Source organism: Panulirus ornatus, chromosome 69, assembly GCF_036320965.1.
Source record: "Panulirus ornatus isolate Po-2019 chromosome 69, ASM3632096v1, whole genome shotgun sequence".
In the NCBI taxonomy this organism is placed as follows: Eukaryota; Metazoa; Arthropoda; class Malacostraca; order Decapoda; family Palinuridae; genus Panulirus; species Panulirus ornatus.
The window spans coordinates 22,141,993-22,159,113 of record NC_092292.1 but is presented as its reverse complement, the minus strand read 5'-3'; the positions used below and the strand labels follow the sequence as shown (position 1 = coordinate 22,159,113).

The following is a 17,121-nucleotide window of genomic DNA, read 5'->3' as shown; positions in this document are numbered from 1 at the left end:
CTCAACAACCCATCCGCTCATGCAACAACTGTTATCACGGCACTCAAACATACAACACCACACACGCAATACAGGCATATAACTGGCTTAGGCTGGAATATGTGTGTATACACATCATATCACACTCTCTTACTGTAATACACAAATCGTACTCGCAAGCACACCGCATCTGGGGTTATATACATGCACTCACACATACAACAAAGACAAGCATATGCACACCACACACATACTTGCACACATCATTCACACTCACACAGAAACTGTAGTATTCCCAGTACTGAAGAAAAGACCGGACACACACACACACACACAAACACACACATATCTATCAAAACTAAAGGAAGTATCGTAAAGTGTTCAAACATTCGCAACGTTGATGTAAATGCTTTCAGTTATTTTTCTTTTTAACATTTCAATCCATCATAAATAGACAGCATAAGCTAAATATATTTCAACAGCGTAAAATAATCTCACAATGAATAATGGAACAATGGACTAAACATTTCAGGCATACAATAAATAGTGCATGTGCACACCATGTGGATGATAAAAGGTTCCAATAATATTTCTAGAGATAAACGACTCTGGTATCCTCAGCTGTAGGTTTTATCTTAATCTTAATATGCTGCGTCATTATACTCTAACAAAATAACAAAATATATCATGAAATAAGTATAAACGGTATATTGAAAAAATTATATATATATATATGTATATATATATATATATATATATATATATATATATATATATATATATATATATATATATATATATATTCATAAGTATGGTAAGGCAAGGATGACAAGGACAAGCGTGGGCTACAGAGTACGTCATAAAAGCAGGCAGCAGTTATCATACCGTGGCGGGGAAGTCCTGTTGTTGCTGGCTGGGTCGGTCCCCTGCTACCATAGCCAGTCCCTGGTCTCCTCCTCCTGTACGTGTCCAGAGTTAAGGGTGTAACAGGCAGCCTCCCTGCCCACACACTGGCCATAAGGACACGTTACTCCACGTCCGCCAGTCTTGGAATGCATGTTATACTCCACATACACGACGTACCGATGTCTCGACACTTACCACTAGAGATATCAATAAACACTTAGATCATATGCATCACTTCTCATTAGAATATCACATATATAAAACTTCTGTAATGCGTCACACGAAAGACGAAGCAAAAGCAGTTCAATGAACCGCGCGGCCCACCTCTAACCTCCACGCACCAACAAACCTTGTCAACTAATGCCAACGTGTCGTATCCCACCAGGCTTTATACGTGCCCGACTCACCCCGATACGTGCCACACACACCGGTTAGCATGTTCCACAATTTGTCAGTGTAAACGTTCGCAATACGATATCCCTGCTCGTGTACTACCATACTCATACTTCACCAGACTTAAGGTTCATGACATGCTCTTTGTCGTAAGAATTGATGTATTTAGTCCTCTAGGGTGTGAGTGTAATCAGGAGTGGCAGCATGTTATTTCCAGGGCTAGTACTAAACCATGATGTCACTCTTATCATACACTGTATCCGGTGTAACTCTAGCCTTGCCTGGATATTCCTTTTATTTGCTTCGTGGTATTATGTTGGACGATCTAGTTTACCGATAACTACCAATATTATGAAAGAAGCACCGGTCGACTAGTGAAGAGGCTCTCGATATGTGGACGGTAAAGGTAGGCACTTTCATGTAAAACTGTTGTTTCTTACTTAATTTATATTTTCTATGATGCTTGTGAGACAGGGTATGTCATTTATTCCTAGAGATCCGTAGCCAAGGCTTCCGGGGTGAGGGGAAGGGGCGTGTTAAAGAGGATTTTTTTTTTTTTTTGTCCCACGACCTGGTCGCTCCGGAGGGGGGTGAATGGTGGAGGCAGTCTGCATGGCTGTAGAGTGTTGGACATACTTCGGATGGTTATATTTGGAGATTTCAAAGAAGCAAGTGCTTCATTATGGAATGTTAATTTGTATTACATCATATTAGAACTATGATGACAAAAGTGGATCTTTCCAGTAAAAGGATGGGGGAGGATAGAAGGACATCCCAAAATCCCTACCTCACTCACCCCTCCTTGGCCACAGACCAGTCTTATGTTTCGGTGAGCGACGTCCTGTTATCGCACACTAGCACCACCGACACACACCACAAGCGAAGCGCATGCCACGCCACATAACATACAGCCTTCTTTCCAGGCTCTGCATTACACACCACACAGCCCACACTGCACGCCATACAGCCCTCAAAACACACCACACATCCCACGCTGCAATACCCAAAGCTCTCAAAAAACAACACGCCACTTACCACACCACACAACCCGCATAACACACACACAGCCCATGTTACACACTACACAACCCATGCTATACACCACACAGCTCTTACATCAAATATACAACCCATGCTACACATCACACGGTTCGCACAGCACTCACAAAGCCGGTTACAAATAATAAAACGAGTGCTACACACCAAACCCTAAGAAAAAAAAAAAGCAGCCCAAGATACACACCACACAACCCATGCTAAACACCTTAAAGCCCTCATACACACAGACACACACAAACCACATCTTGCAACCCGCGCTATACATCAAACAGTCCAAGCGAAACACACACAACCGTGCTATACATTCCATAACCAATTCTTTACACCTTACAGCCTTCACAACACACACAGAACCCATGCTGCAAGCTACGCACCCATGTTACATACCACACAGCTCACGCAACACAAACAAAGACCATGTTAAACACCACACAACCCATGCTACACACACACACACACACACACACACACACACACACACACACACACAAACAGCCCATGCTACATACGACATAACACATACAGAGCCCATGCTACATACGACATAACATATACACAGCATCTGCCACATTCCAAACAACCTATGTTCCACACCCCAACCCTCGCAACACACAAAGTTCATGCTACACAATCACAACCCATATTACAAAACATACCGCCCACATAACATACTACACAGATACACAATACACCCCACAATTAATGCTATAAACCGCTCAGCCCATACAACACAACACAAAACCTATGCTAGACAACATAGCCCATGCTACACAACACAAAACCTATGCTACACAACACAACTCATGCTTCAAACAACACACACCATAACTCATGTTACACACACCACAGACCATGCTACACATAACACACAACTCATGCTACACACTAGGCAGCCCATACTACACACTACGCAGCCCATGCTTCACAACACACACCACAACGCATGCTACACACTACGCAGCCCACGTCATAGAGCACACGCTACAAATCGTGAAAAAGAACCCATAAAAATTCTTTATATGATAGGAACATGAGAAAAAATCTTGGATAATTTTGGCTCATTATCATATGACAATGACATATTCACAAGTGACAATAAAAAAAATGGCTGCCCTTCTTAACAGGTATTTTGATTCGGTATTCACCATCAAATACAGCACAAACTGTATTTCTGGGAATAGGAAACAATGAAATTGGACATTAAAAATGGTGAATGTCACGAAATACTTACAATATCAAAACAAACTAAATCCGAGCAATGCTATTAGTTATGATATCTCCCCAAGATTACTGAAACATGCTAGCAAGCAAATGGTTTTTCATTTAACCAATATATTTAATACTGCAAGAATGATAGAACCTGACAACTGGAAGCTACATAACGTTACAACCGGTCTTAGAGAGAAACTTGAAGGAGTTCCAACATGAGCACGCAAACTAAATCCCCACAAAACACATACTTCACGTCAAACATACCCACATAACGCACACTACATGTCAAATATACCCCACACAACACATACTCCACGTCAAACATACCCCACACAATACACACTCCATGTCAAAAATACCCCACACAATACACACTCCATGTCAAACATACCACACACAACACATACTCCACGTCAAACATACCACATACAACATATACTCCACGTCAAACATACCCCACACAATACACACTCCATGTCAAACATACCCCACACAACTCACACTCCAGGTCAAACGTGCCACATACAACACACACTCCGGGTCAAACATACCCCACACAACACACACTCCACGTCAAACAAACCCCACTCAACACATACTCCATGTCAAACATACCCCACACAACACACACTCCAGGTCAAACATACCCCACACAACATACACTCCACGTCAAACTTACCCCACACAACACATACTCCAGGTCAAACATACCACACACAACACATACTCCAGGTCAAACATACCACACACAACATACACTCCACGTCAAACATACTCAACACAACACATACTCCAGGTCAAGCATACCACACACAACACACACTTCAGGTCAAACATACCCCACACAACACATACTCCAGGTCAAACATACCACATACAACGCATACTCCAGGCCAAACATACCACACACAACACATATTCCAGGCCAAGCACACCTCACACACACATACTCCAGGTCAAACATACCACACACAACACATACTCCAGGTCAAACATACTACACACAACACATACTCTAGGTCAAACATATCACACACAACACATACGCCAGGTCAAACATACCACACACGACACATACTCCAGGTCAAGCATACCTCACACAACACATACCAGGTCAAACATACCTCATACAACACACACTCTAGGTCAAACATACCTCATACAACACATACTCCAGGTCAGGCATACCACACACAACACATACTCCAGGTCAAGCATACCTCACATAACACATACTCCAGGTCAAACATACCACACACAACACATACGCCAGGTCAAGCATACCTCACACAACACATACTCTGGGTCAAGCATACCTCCCACAACACATACTCCAGGTCAAACATACCTCACACAACACATACTCCAGGTCAAGCATACCTCACACAACACATACTCCAGGTCAAGCATACCACACACAACACATACTCCAGGTCAAGCATACCTCACATAACACATACCCCAGGTCAAGCATACCACACTTGACAAATACTCCAGGTCAAGCATACCTCACACAACACATACTCAAGGTCAAACATACCACACACGACACATACTCCAGGTCAAGCATACCTCACACAACACATACTCACCAGGTCAAACATACCTCACACAATGCATACTCCAGGTCAAGCATACCACACATGACACATACTCCAGGTCAAGCATATCTCACACAACACATACTCCGGGTCAAACATACCTCACACAACACATACTCCACGTCAAATATAATCCACACGACACATACTCCAAGTCTAACATAATTCATACTACACATACTCCACGTCAATAATACCTTACGCAACACATAAAACACGGCAAGCACATTCATAACCACAAGTCAAGCATACCCCATATAACACAACACGCTCACGTCAAGCATCGTTAAACCTACCTCCAGACCACATAATACATGTCAAGTGTACGCTATGCCACACACTACATGAACAACAAAATCTAAGTCACTGTAAGTTATACTGCATGTCCAGCAAATCCTATCATACCTTTTATGTTGAGTATACCCGCAACATTTAACACCACAGCAGGTTATATACTCAGACTTGGGCAAGATATAACAGTGGGGTGGACGAAATCTGTTTAAGTTTAATGCTCCTAAAACACATTTTCTGCCCAACTCTCTATCGAAAATTCCTCACAACATTTCACTCTCTTTCGACGGTTTCGTAATTCTACCTCTTAACTCAATGAAGATACTTTGTATTACCGCAATGGCCAGATTTTCTTGGAAACCTCACATTACGCAGTTAGGTACGTCTCCCTCTAAGAAATTGGGAGTCCTGTTTAGATGTCGAGATTTCCTTTCCTCCGAACAGCTGCTCCAGTTATACAAAGGATTGATTGCCCTTGTATGGAGTACTGCTATCACATGTGGGGTGGCTCCAGCTTTGCATCCTTACTTGACGGAGTTGAGTCGAAAGCGGTCCGACTTATCAACTATCCCAGGCTGAGTTCAAAACTTGACCCATTTACACTATGCAGCAATGTTCGTTCACTTTCCCTCTTCTGTAGGTATTGCTCTGGTTTTTGCACCCGAAAGCTGGCTGCTTGTGCCCCTACCTCTAGCTAGGTCACGCAATACTCGACAAGCTACTGCATCACATGATTAGTTTAGCCGTTGGCAACTCAAAGGTGGGCCATTTTGACAATTATTTCTTCCCTACATCTCGAAGCTTTGGAACTTTTTACCCTCTCATGTTCTTTCCCAATAACTATGATTTGGCACATTTCAAAAGACAGGGTTATCACTTTCAAATTCAAAGTGTTCCCTCAGCCATCACAGGGCAGACGTCCCTGCTTTTCTGTCGACTTTCCTGTGGGACAGGTCATCAATACCAGCTCTTGCTCTGTTCTACTGGTACCATGCGGCTATCAGCGCTCTCTTGGATAGCTCTGTTTAGCTCTGTGGACGAAAAAAAAAAAAATTGCTCCCCTGCTCTATCGTGTGTAGAGGACGTCAGTCGGCTGGGTTGCGCGGATCAAATCCGCTGGCTGTCAGCTTTGTTAACAGCACTTGACCCCGGGGTTAACCGCACCTTCAACCTGCCCCTCCTATGATGGTGAAAGAGTTACTCTATCATAGTCTTTCCAGAAGTCCATTTATCCATCCCTATTCTTTAAAATTTGCAAACTCTCTAAAAGAAATCCAAAAGATTCATATTTCCGTATGCTGTCTACATTAACAACGTCGTCAGACATTTTATGCCATTCATCCTCCACTCTTTTACTATCTTTCTTAACAAGTTTCGTGTTTCATCTCAAGTCATGTCCTCTGGTTACTCTATTTCTACATCTCCCAGAGAATGGTTCACTCTTTGTCATAAATCTGCTTCGTTTATGTCTTTTCTAGATATATTTATGATTTATATAACTTCCGCCCCATTCCATCTCACTGATTTAAGGGCTCCAATGACTTCCACTGTGAATTTGTTAATCACTTCCTCGCATATCCTTGCATCATCCTCCATAATTCTTCCCCCTGAATCCCTTAGCCTGAGAAGCAGATCTTTCATGACACTTTATTCATGATGAATTTATGGAATTTTTTTTACTTTCTCCAGCTCTGTCCTCAATACTTTTTTTCCCAATTTCTTGCTTTCTCCTTTCTTCACCTGCTTATACTCGTTCCTTGTTCTCTTACACCTTAAAATTGCTGGTTGACTGGAGTACCGCCTATTTGTTCCACAGCACAACACATGGCTCCTTCGCTTTTCGACATTTTCTATTTACATAATTTCTTAAACTTCCGTCTATATTTGGGGCTAGGTTAGATTCCTTTGTTCCTATTCCTGTAAATTTCACAGAACCTCTCACCACAATGCCCTAGTCCCTGTCTGTTAACTCCATTTCCTAACCTATTATACAACAAAAAATTCTGGAGGTTTGTATAATTTCCACGATTATATCTTCCCATTAGGTCTTGCCTCAACTCTGCTTTTTTAACACGCCCATTTACTGGCCATACTCACATTTTCTAACTGTTGTATCGTATATGCAGTAATATTCTCAATACTCACAGTACTGAGATGGTGTGTCGGTCCCTCTCATCCTACTTTTCACAGACATGTATATTGGTTAAAAAATTCTGTATAAAACAGAAGACTTGAGCTCCATGTGGATCCAAATTCCCCCAGTCTATCTCTTTATTCTTATTGCCCTCATCATCAGTGTTGTCTGTACCAGTGTAAGCGTGTGTGCATGTTGCGGGGAGAGTTTTACAATCGTGTTGCCTCGTCTCTTAATTTTGTATAAATGTGCGTTGTCTTTACTTTTCTGTGTAAACAAACACACATACACACCACATCCCGAGCTAAGCGTGTGTGTGTTTGTGTCTTATATAATTGTAATTCCCTATCTGTGCTATTCTCTTAATTTTTGTACCATCCTTGTTGGTCTCCCTCTTTTCTATTAACTCCTTGTGTTTTTTTTTTTTTTTTAGATGCGGTAGCCAAACCTGAGAAGAATATTCTAGTTTTGGCCCGATGTAAGATATGAACAGCTTGCCATTTTTTCCTTATCCATGAACTTGAATGCAATTCTAATATTTGCTTCCAGACGATTTTTCCTATTCATTCTCCTACGGTGGGACTGGCGACAGGTTAGGGACAACGTCGACTTTTTAGTCTTTCTTACCTAAACACTCCTGCAGCTTGTTTCCTACTGGATGATAATCATATCGAAAACTTCTTTCACTGTGCCCTAATAGGTCCTCATTACTTTACATTTACTCGTACTGAACTTTATCTACCATGTATCAGATAAGGTAATGCAATCCTACACGCTTCCACTATTGTGCTTGGCAGCTTGTTCCATAAAACTCCTATCCTATTCCCGAACCAATACTTACCCGCATTCGACCTGAATCTATTATTTTCAAATGTAAATCCATTATTTCTTGCCCTATCTGGTGGCGCCATTCTAAGAACTTTATTCGTGTTACCTTTATTAATCACCCATCTAAAAATCTCAATCATATCCCCTCTACCCCTCCTCGTCTTAAGTGAGCGTAAATTCAGTCTTTCTACCCTTTCTTCATAAGTGAGGTTTCTAATTCCAGGGATCATTTTTGTGGTTCGTCTTTGTACTCTCTACACAATCTATGTCAACTGCATAGCGTGGAGCCCAAAGCTGTACTGCATAATCCAAATGTGGTCTCACCAACGCTAGAAAAAACTGTAATAGTACTCTAAGAGTATTATTGCTGACAGTCCTATTAATGAACCCTAACATCCTATTAGCCTTATAACATCTCACTGGCCTTATAAAATCCTATTTGCCTGCAATCATGAAAAATATGTGAATTTGATGGTAACTCTACTCTCGATCCTGCCGAAGCCGTCGCTCGCCAATGAAAAAGAACACACCAGTGCAGTCCCCTTCTTAATGGTACAACTGCGTCCTGGATGAGTGATGGCCTCGCTCTCCTTTCACACCTGTGCACCCAACACACGTGTACAACCAACAGCCGGTCAACATACATACACAAGTGTGAGACGGAGGCTTACATCAAACTAGAGAACCCACACCAAACACTTTTTATCTACAACAGATTTTTGTAGGAAAAAACATAAGCTATCAAGTTACAATAACTACAGCCTTTATATGTGCTACTTCAGTAATATTACTCAGGACAATATGTTTATTACTTTAATCTGATACAACTTGATTTCCATTCCGTGAACGTTGTAAAATTCTAGAGGAACTTTTACATTAGCGTTCTCATGAATTTGTTTTTGGACATATTTCTCAAAAATACGTACCGAATTATATGCAAACTTCATTGTGTCCAACTTCAGTGAAGGTGTCGCTGTGCACTAAAGCCGACATACTGAAGTGCGATTTCATCTTTATATATATATATATATATATATATATATATATATATATATATATATATATATATATATATATATAATTTTTTTTTTTTTTGCCGCTGTCTCCCGCGTTTGCGAGGTAGCGCAAGGAAACAGACGAAAGAAATGGCCCAACCCACCCCCATACACATGTATATACATACGTCCACTCACGCAAATATACATACATACACAGCTTTCCATGGTTTACCCCAGACGCTTCACATGCCCTGATTCAATCCACTGACAGCACGTCAACCCCGGTATACCACATCGATCCAATTCACTCTATTCCTTGCCCTCCTTTCACCCTCCTGCATGTTCAGGCCCCGATCACACAAAATCTTTTTCACTCCACCTTTCCACCTCCAATTTGGTCTCCCACTTCTCCTCGTTCCCTCCAACTCCGACACATATATCCTCTTGGTCAATCTTTCCTCACTCATTCTCTCCATGTGCCCAAACCATTTCAAAACACCCTCTTCTGCTCTCTCAACCACGCTCTTTTTATTTCCACACATCTCTCTTACCCTTACGTTACTTACTCGATCAAACCACCTCACACCACACATTGTCCTCAAACATCTCATTTCCAGCACATCCATCCTCCTGCGCACAACTCTATCCATAGCCCACGCCTCGCAACCATACAACATTGTTGGAACCACTATTCCTTCAAACATACCCATTTTTGCTTTCCGAGATAATGTTCTCGACTTCCACACATTCTTTAAGGCTCCCAGGATTTTCGCCCCCTCCCCCACCCTATGATCCACTTCCGCTTCCATGGTTCCATCCACTGCCAGATCCACTCCCAGTTATCTAAAACACTTTACTTCCTCCAGTTTTTCTCCATTCAAACTTACCTCCCAATTGACTTGACCCTCAACCCTACTGTACCTAATAACCTTGCTCTTATTCACATTTACTCTTAACTTTCTTCTTTCACACACTTTACCAAACTCAGTCACCAGCTTCTGCAGTTTCTCACATGAATCAGCCACCAGAGCTGTATCATCAGCGAACAACAACTGACTCACTTCCCAAGCTCTCTCATCCACAACAGACTTCATACTTGCCTCTCTTTCCAAAACTCTTGCATTCACCTCCCTAACAACCCCATCCATAAACAAATCAAACAACCATGGAGACACCACACACCCCTGCCGCAAACCTACGTTCACTGAGAACCAATCACTTTCCTCTCTTCCTACATGTACACATGCCTTACATCCTCGATAAAAACTTTTCACTGATTCTAACAACTTTTCTCCCACACCATATATTCTTAATACCTTCCACAGAGCATCTCTATCAACTCTATCATATGCCTTCTCCAGATCCATAAATGCTACATACAAATCCATTTGCTTTTCTAAGTATTTCTCACATACATTCTTCAAAGCAAACACCTGATCCACACATCCTCTACCACTTCTGAAACCACACTGCACTTCCCCAATCTGATGTTCTGTACATGCCTTCACCCTCTCAATCAATACCCTCCCATATAATTTACCAGGAATACTCAACAAACTTATACCTCTGTAATTTGAGCACTCACTCTTATCCCCTTTGCCTTTGTACAATGGCACTATGCACGCATTCCGCCAATCCTCAGGCACCTCATCATGAGTCATACATACATTAAATAACCTTACCAACCAGTCAATAATACAGTCACCCCCTTTTTTAATAAATTCCGCTGCAATACCATCCAAACCTGCTGCCTTGCCGGCTTTCATCTTCCGCAAAGCTTTTACTACCTCTTCTCTGTTTACCAAATCATTTTCCCTAACCCTCTATATATATATATATATATATATATATATATATATATATATATATATATATATATATATATATATATATATATATATATATATATGTATATATATATATATATATATATATATATATATATATATATATATATATATATATATATATATATATATATATATATATATATATATATATACATATATATATATATATATATATATATATATATATATATATATATATATATATATATATATATATATATATATATATATATATATATATATATATATATATAAAGGTGAAATGGCACTTCAGTAGTTCATATAATTTTTCTATACATGTGGCAAGACATGTTTCGTGGAGACAATCCATCCCATCAGGTTCCAGTACTCAACAAAGTTATCTAAATTCCAACATTACATTTGGTTCCCGCCGTCCAACACCAGTCTCGCTTGGCCAAGCACTGCCTGCTATGTCTGGTCGCAACCCTTGAAAGAAAGAGTGGCGGGGGTCGACCTGGGTAGCTGGATGTGTTATGAACGACTTTTTTCATGTTTCTGTTTTGCCAACTCTCTCATAATGATTTGGTTAACGCTAGGATGAGCTCTAAAATTGCCTGGGGACAAATTAAAGCTCTTAGTATTTGCAATTAAGACATTCAATGACGTAGCGTGTTGCATAATCAACAGAGTTATAAAATAATGGGATTTTCAAGATGTATGGGATGATCATTTTCATGACAATGTTAAGCGGTCGCATTTTTGTGGTCATCCCTACGTACTGAATGTCGATGCCAATAACACGTCTCTGTTACAGTGTTACCAGTCTGGCCTACATAAATATATCTACATGCCTTGCATTTGACGGCGTAAACACTCCTAACTGTTGCATGATTTGGCCTATTATTTATCAAGGTCTTGATGATGGTCTTATTGTGCTGGAAAGGAACATTACAAGAACTGATTTCTAGAAATTATTATATAGTCTTTGATGTTTTGCCAAAAACATTCTCAAGTAGCGGTAAGACTCGCACCAGCCACGAAAAATATTTTCCTGTAACTTTTATTCGAATTCCCATCTCTTTAGCATAAGATGATAATACTTTTGAACGTTTTTAAAGCAAAAATAATCATTTAAGAGACAAAAAATGTAATTATTAGCGATTATTCTCCGTCGTAAAGTCTCATCGCGAGAAGGTCCCCTTGCGAAAGCCACCTTTGCAACGTTCCAATTATTCATTGCATAGTCATACCAGCCAGCCAATCAGCGTCGACATGCGTCGCATTACCACGCTCTTGAATACAACGATACGAAGCTTCTTAGCCTTTGCAAAGTCGACCGCCCGTCGTATGGTTCTCGAATGCGGGCCTGAGTGTCAGCGGATGTAGCCATTTTTTTTCGTCTCTTTCCGGGCGCTACCTCGCTGACGCAGGAGGTGGCGATGTTGACGAATGCGAACAGAGTATTTATGTTGATGTACACAAGACGTTAAATCTATACCTGTCTGTCCCAAGAAAAGCGAACTACATGCTTAGCAAGGAATTCTGTAATCTGTACTATTATTGCTTGGGCTGTTCTTAATCAACATTTTCCTTACAGTGCTCTTATAAGAGAAAACTAATTTTACATAAAAAAGCCTAAGCAGTGGAATGATAGATTCAGAAGGTTTATGATAGGGTGAACAGAATATTACTGGAAGACCTTCTTTCATGTGTTACATTATCATAACATGACCAAGGCTAGAAAAACTCTTACAGGCGAAGCCCAGTAACACCCTTCGTCTATATTGTAATCATTGATATCATCTCAGATTTGCTTGTCAAGAACATTGCGAAGATCAATATAATTTGCAAGTCTAAAATCTGGTATTTCTTCGTGACTTCCACGCTGATTAGCACTACATACGCTGAAAGTTACCTCAAAAGTAATTTGCTAGTGATCATTTGTATGACTTTTCTCTACCTTCAGTAACATTAACAAGGTACAATGATCCAGATGTGGGAGCACAGTGGACCAAGCGTTGCCATATAATAGACTAGGTGTAGGGGTATAGTGGAGCAGAGTGAGGATACAATGGACCAAGTGTGGAAGTACAGTGGACTAAGTGTGGTCATATACTGATCCCGGTGTGGAGGTACAATGTACGAGGTGTGGCATTCACTGGACTAAGTGGTGAAGTACAATGGATCAAGTGTAGGCATACAATGAAACAGGTGTCGACATACAATGGACCAAGTGTGGGGATATAACATACCAGTTTGGGGGTACAATGTACCAAATATGGGTGTATAATGGATCATGTGTGGGGATACAATGAACCAAGTGTAGCAATACAACCGACCAGATGTGAGGGTACATCAAACCAAATTGGGCGCACAATGGACCAATTGTGTAGATACATGGATCAGGTGTAGATGTACAATGGACTAGGTGTGGAGGTACAAGGAACTGGGTGTGAGCATACAATGGATTAGGTGTGGACGTAAAATGGACAAGGTGTGGGAATACATTGGACTAGTTTGGCATACAACGGGCCAGGTGTGGAGGAACAGTGGACCAGGTGTGGAGGTACAATAAACCAGGTTTGAGAATAAAATGTACCAGATGTGGAGGGTACAGTGGACCAGGTTGGGGTACAATGGATCACGTGCGCATGTACAATGGGTCAGGCGCTGAGATTTAACGGACCAGATGTGAGCATACAAAGGACCAGCTGTGAGCATACTATGGACCAGGTGTGTAGGTATAATGGATCAGTTGAGGAGGTAAAGTTAGCCAGGTGCAGGCGTGCAGTACACCCCGTGTTGAGGCAGGATGCATCTGGTGTACGTGGCAGATAACTGCTTGGTAAAATATCAGAGCAGCAGTAAGGCCACACACCTACTCGAGGTAAATTCATGCAGTTTACATGTAAGTCTACCACTATCAGTGACTTAAATAGAACATAAATATATTGGATATGTGCATAGATGACAACATTTTTGTGGAGTCACTAGTTATCAAAACCGTAAATACATAATTATGCATGAGGTGACTTCCCTCTTGAGTCAGCTCGTATATAACCAATATCTTATTTACTGTAAACGTAGATTATTAATATTCGCTTGTATTCGATCACTCATTTTCATTTGGTCAGTCATTACACTTAATCAAATTATAAATTACGACATATTTCACCCTTCTCATATACATGTTTCTGTCATTCTGTGATGTATAATGACTGCAAGACGTGTGGCGGGCGGCCGGTCGCCTACCTAACAATACTACTTGCCCGAGTCGCCGCTACCGCTCCTCGCCTCCCTCACCCGCCAGGATTTCCGCTGTGGTGCTGCGTCTGCTCACTCCCCATTACGAAATATCTCTTTGTCATCAAAATGCATCAACTTCACTGTAACTTGCACTGCATCTCAGAACACATTCTTTTCGTTTATCAATGAAGAGTCCGTTGATCGGCAAGGATGTAATTCCCCAAGATGCAAACAAAACGAGGGGATTTTTCTTGTATACACTTTCTCCCTTATCTTCCCATAAATATCATTTTCATGCACACATTATATCAAAATAAACTGCAATTTCAAACACTTATTTTTGATTAGAACACTCTTCTGAAGGCAAACGGATGTACACTGAAAAAAAGTCGAACAGAATAACCCGCGCAATTTACCTCTGGAGCTGCGCCCCTCGTGACATTTCTTACTCGCCTCGACCAATCAGTGAACCCCACCTCAGTATACACACAGTGACGTCACTCAGTCGCCACTAGTCAGCTGTTGTCTATTAAAATGAAAAACATTCGATACAAGTTTTGATATCTGTGAAGTCATAAATGACTTCCTTCCCCCTACATTCTTTGATATGTCACTAAATCATAAGGGTATTCAAATCAAAAAACCCTTTATGCATGAGAGAAAATGTTCTGTGTATACAAGAGAACTATATTAATAGCTTCCGTCTCAGACGACAGATGCAATGGTAACAGTACCAGCTGCTCACCAAAACACACATCCACACGCAACATAAAGCAAATCCAGGTCACAGCAGATTTGCCTTATTTAAAAACAAATTTTTCTGTTCCCAAGATAAACAATGAATCTGAAAAACAAAGATTGATTAAATGCGTCCCAACCTAACCCAATAATTATCAATAGTTGTCAATATGATTATATATATATATATATATATATATATATATATATATATATATATATATATATATATATATATATATATATATATATATATATATATATAAAGTGTGTGAGAGAAGAAAGTTAAGAGTAAATGTGAATAAGAGTAAGGTTATTAGGTACAGTAGGGTTGAGGGTCAAGTCAATTGGGAGGTAAGTTTGAATGGAGAAAAACTGGAGGAAGTAAAGTGTTTTAGATATCTGGGAGTGGATCTGGCAGTGGATGGAACCATGGAAGCGGAAGTGAATCATAGGCTGGGGGAGGGGGCGAAAATCCTGGGAGCCTTGAAGAATGTTTGGAAATCGAGAACATTATCTTGGAAAGCAAAAATGGGTATGTTTGAAGGAATAGTGGTTCCAACAATGTTGTATGGTTGCGAGGCGTGGGCTATGGATAGAGTTGTGCGCAGGAGGGTGGATGTGCTGGAAATGAGATGTCTGAGGACAATATGTGGTGTGAGGTGGTTTGATCGAGTAAGTAATGTAAGGGTAAGAGAGATATGTGGAAATAAAAAGAGTGTGGTTGAGAGAGCAGAAGAGGGTGTTTTGAAGTGGTTTGGTCACATGGAGAGAATGAGTGAGGAAAGATTGACCAAGAGGATATATGTGTCTGAGGTGGAGGGAACGAGAAGTGGGAGACCAAATTGGAGGTGGAAAGATGGAGTGAAAAAGATTTTGAGTGATCGGGGCCTGAACATGCAGGAGGGTGAGAGGCGTGCAAGGAATAGAGTGAATTGGGTCAAAGTGGTATACCGGGGTCGACGTGCTGTCAGTGGATTGAACCAGGGCATGTGAAGCGTCTGGGGTAAACCATGGAAAGTTCTGTGGGGCCTGGATGTGGAAAGGGAGCTGTGGTTTTGGTGGTGCATTATTACATGACAGCTAGAGACTGAGTGTGAACGAATGGGGCCTTTGTTGTCTTTTCCTAGCGCTACCTTGCACACATGAGGGGGCAGGGGGTTGTTATTCCATGTGTGGCGGGGTGGCGATGGGAATGAATAAAGGCAGACAGTATGAATTATGTACATGTGTATATATGTATATGTCTGTGTGTGTATATATATGTGTACATTGAGATGTATAGGTATGTATATTTGCGTGTGTGGACGTGTATGTATATACATGTGTATGTGGGTGGGTTGGGCCATTCTTTCGTCTGTTTCCTTGCGCTACCTCGCTAACGCGGGAGACAACGACAAAGCAAAATAAATAAATAAATAAAAAAATATATGTACATATATATATGTATATATATATATATATATATATATATATATATATATATATATATATATATATATATATATATATATATATATATATATATATATATTTTTTTTTTTTTTTTTCTTAAACTATTCGCCATTTCCCGCGTTAGCAAGGTAGCGTTAAGAACAGAGGACTGGGTCTCTCAGAGAATATCCTCACCTGGCCCTCTTCTCTGTTCCTTCTTTTGAAAAAAAAAAAAAAACGAGAGGGAAGGATTTGCAGCCCCCCCGCTCCCTCCCCTTTTTACCGCCTTCTACGACGCGCAGGGAATACGTGGGAAGTATTCTTTCTCCCCTATCCCCAAGGATATATATATATATATATATATATATATATATATATATATATATATATATATATATATATATATATATATATAAATAATATATATATATAAATAATATATATATATATATATATATATATATATATATATATATATATATATATATATA

At 40.3% G+C, this 17,121-nt stretch overlaps 1 protein-coding gene across 3 annotated transcripts in view; it reads right to left on the bottom strand.

Annotated features, from left to right (window-relative positions):
- LOC139747670 (uncharacterized) overlaps window positions 1–17,121 on the bottom strand; it is a 147,313-nt gene that overhangs the window by 114,333 nt on the left and 15,859 nt on the right. For 2 of the 3 annotated variants that reach the window (XM_071660242.1, XM_071660244.1), the window contains exon 1: window positions 865–1,001. The exons of the other annotated variant lie outside the window; for it this stretch is intronic. The gene's annotated coding sequence lies outside the window, so the exon portion shown is untranslated. Of the gene's footprint in view, window positions 1–864; window positions 1,002–17,121 lie in introns of those variants that run through there. 3 annotated transcript variants of the gene reach the window in all.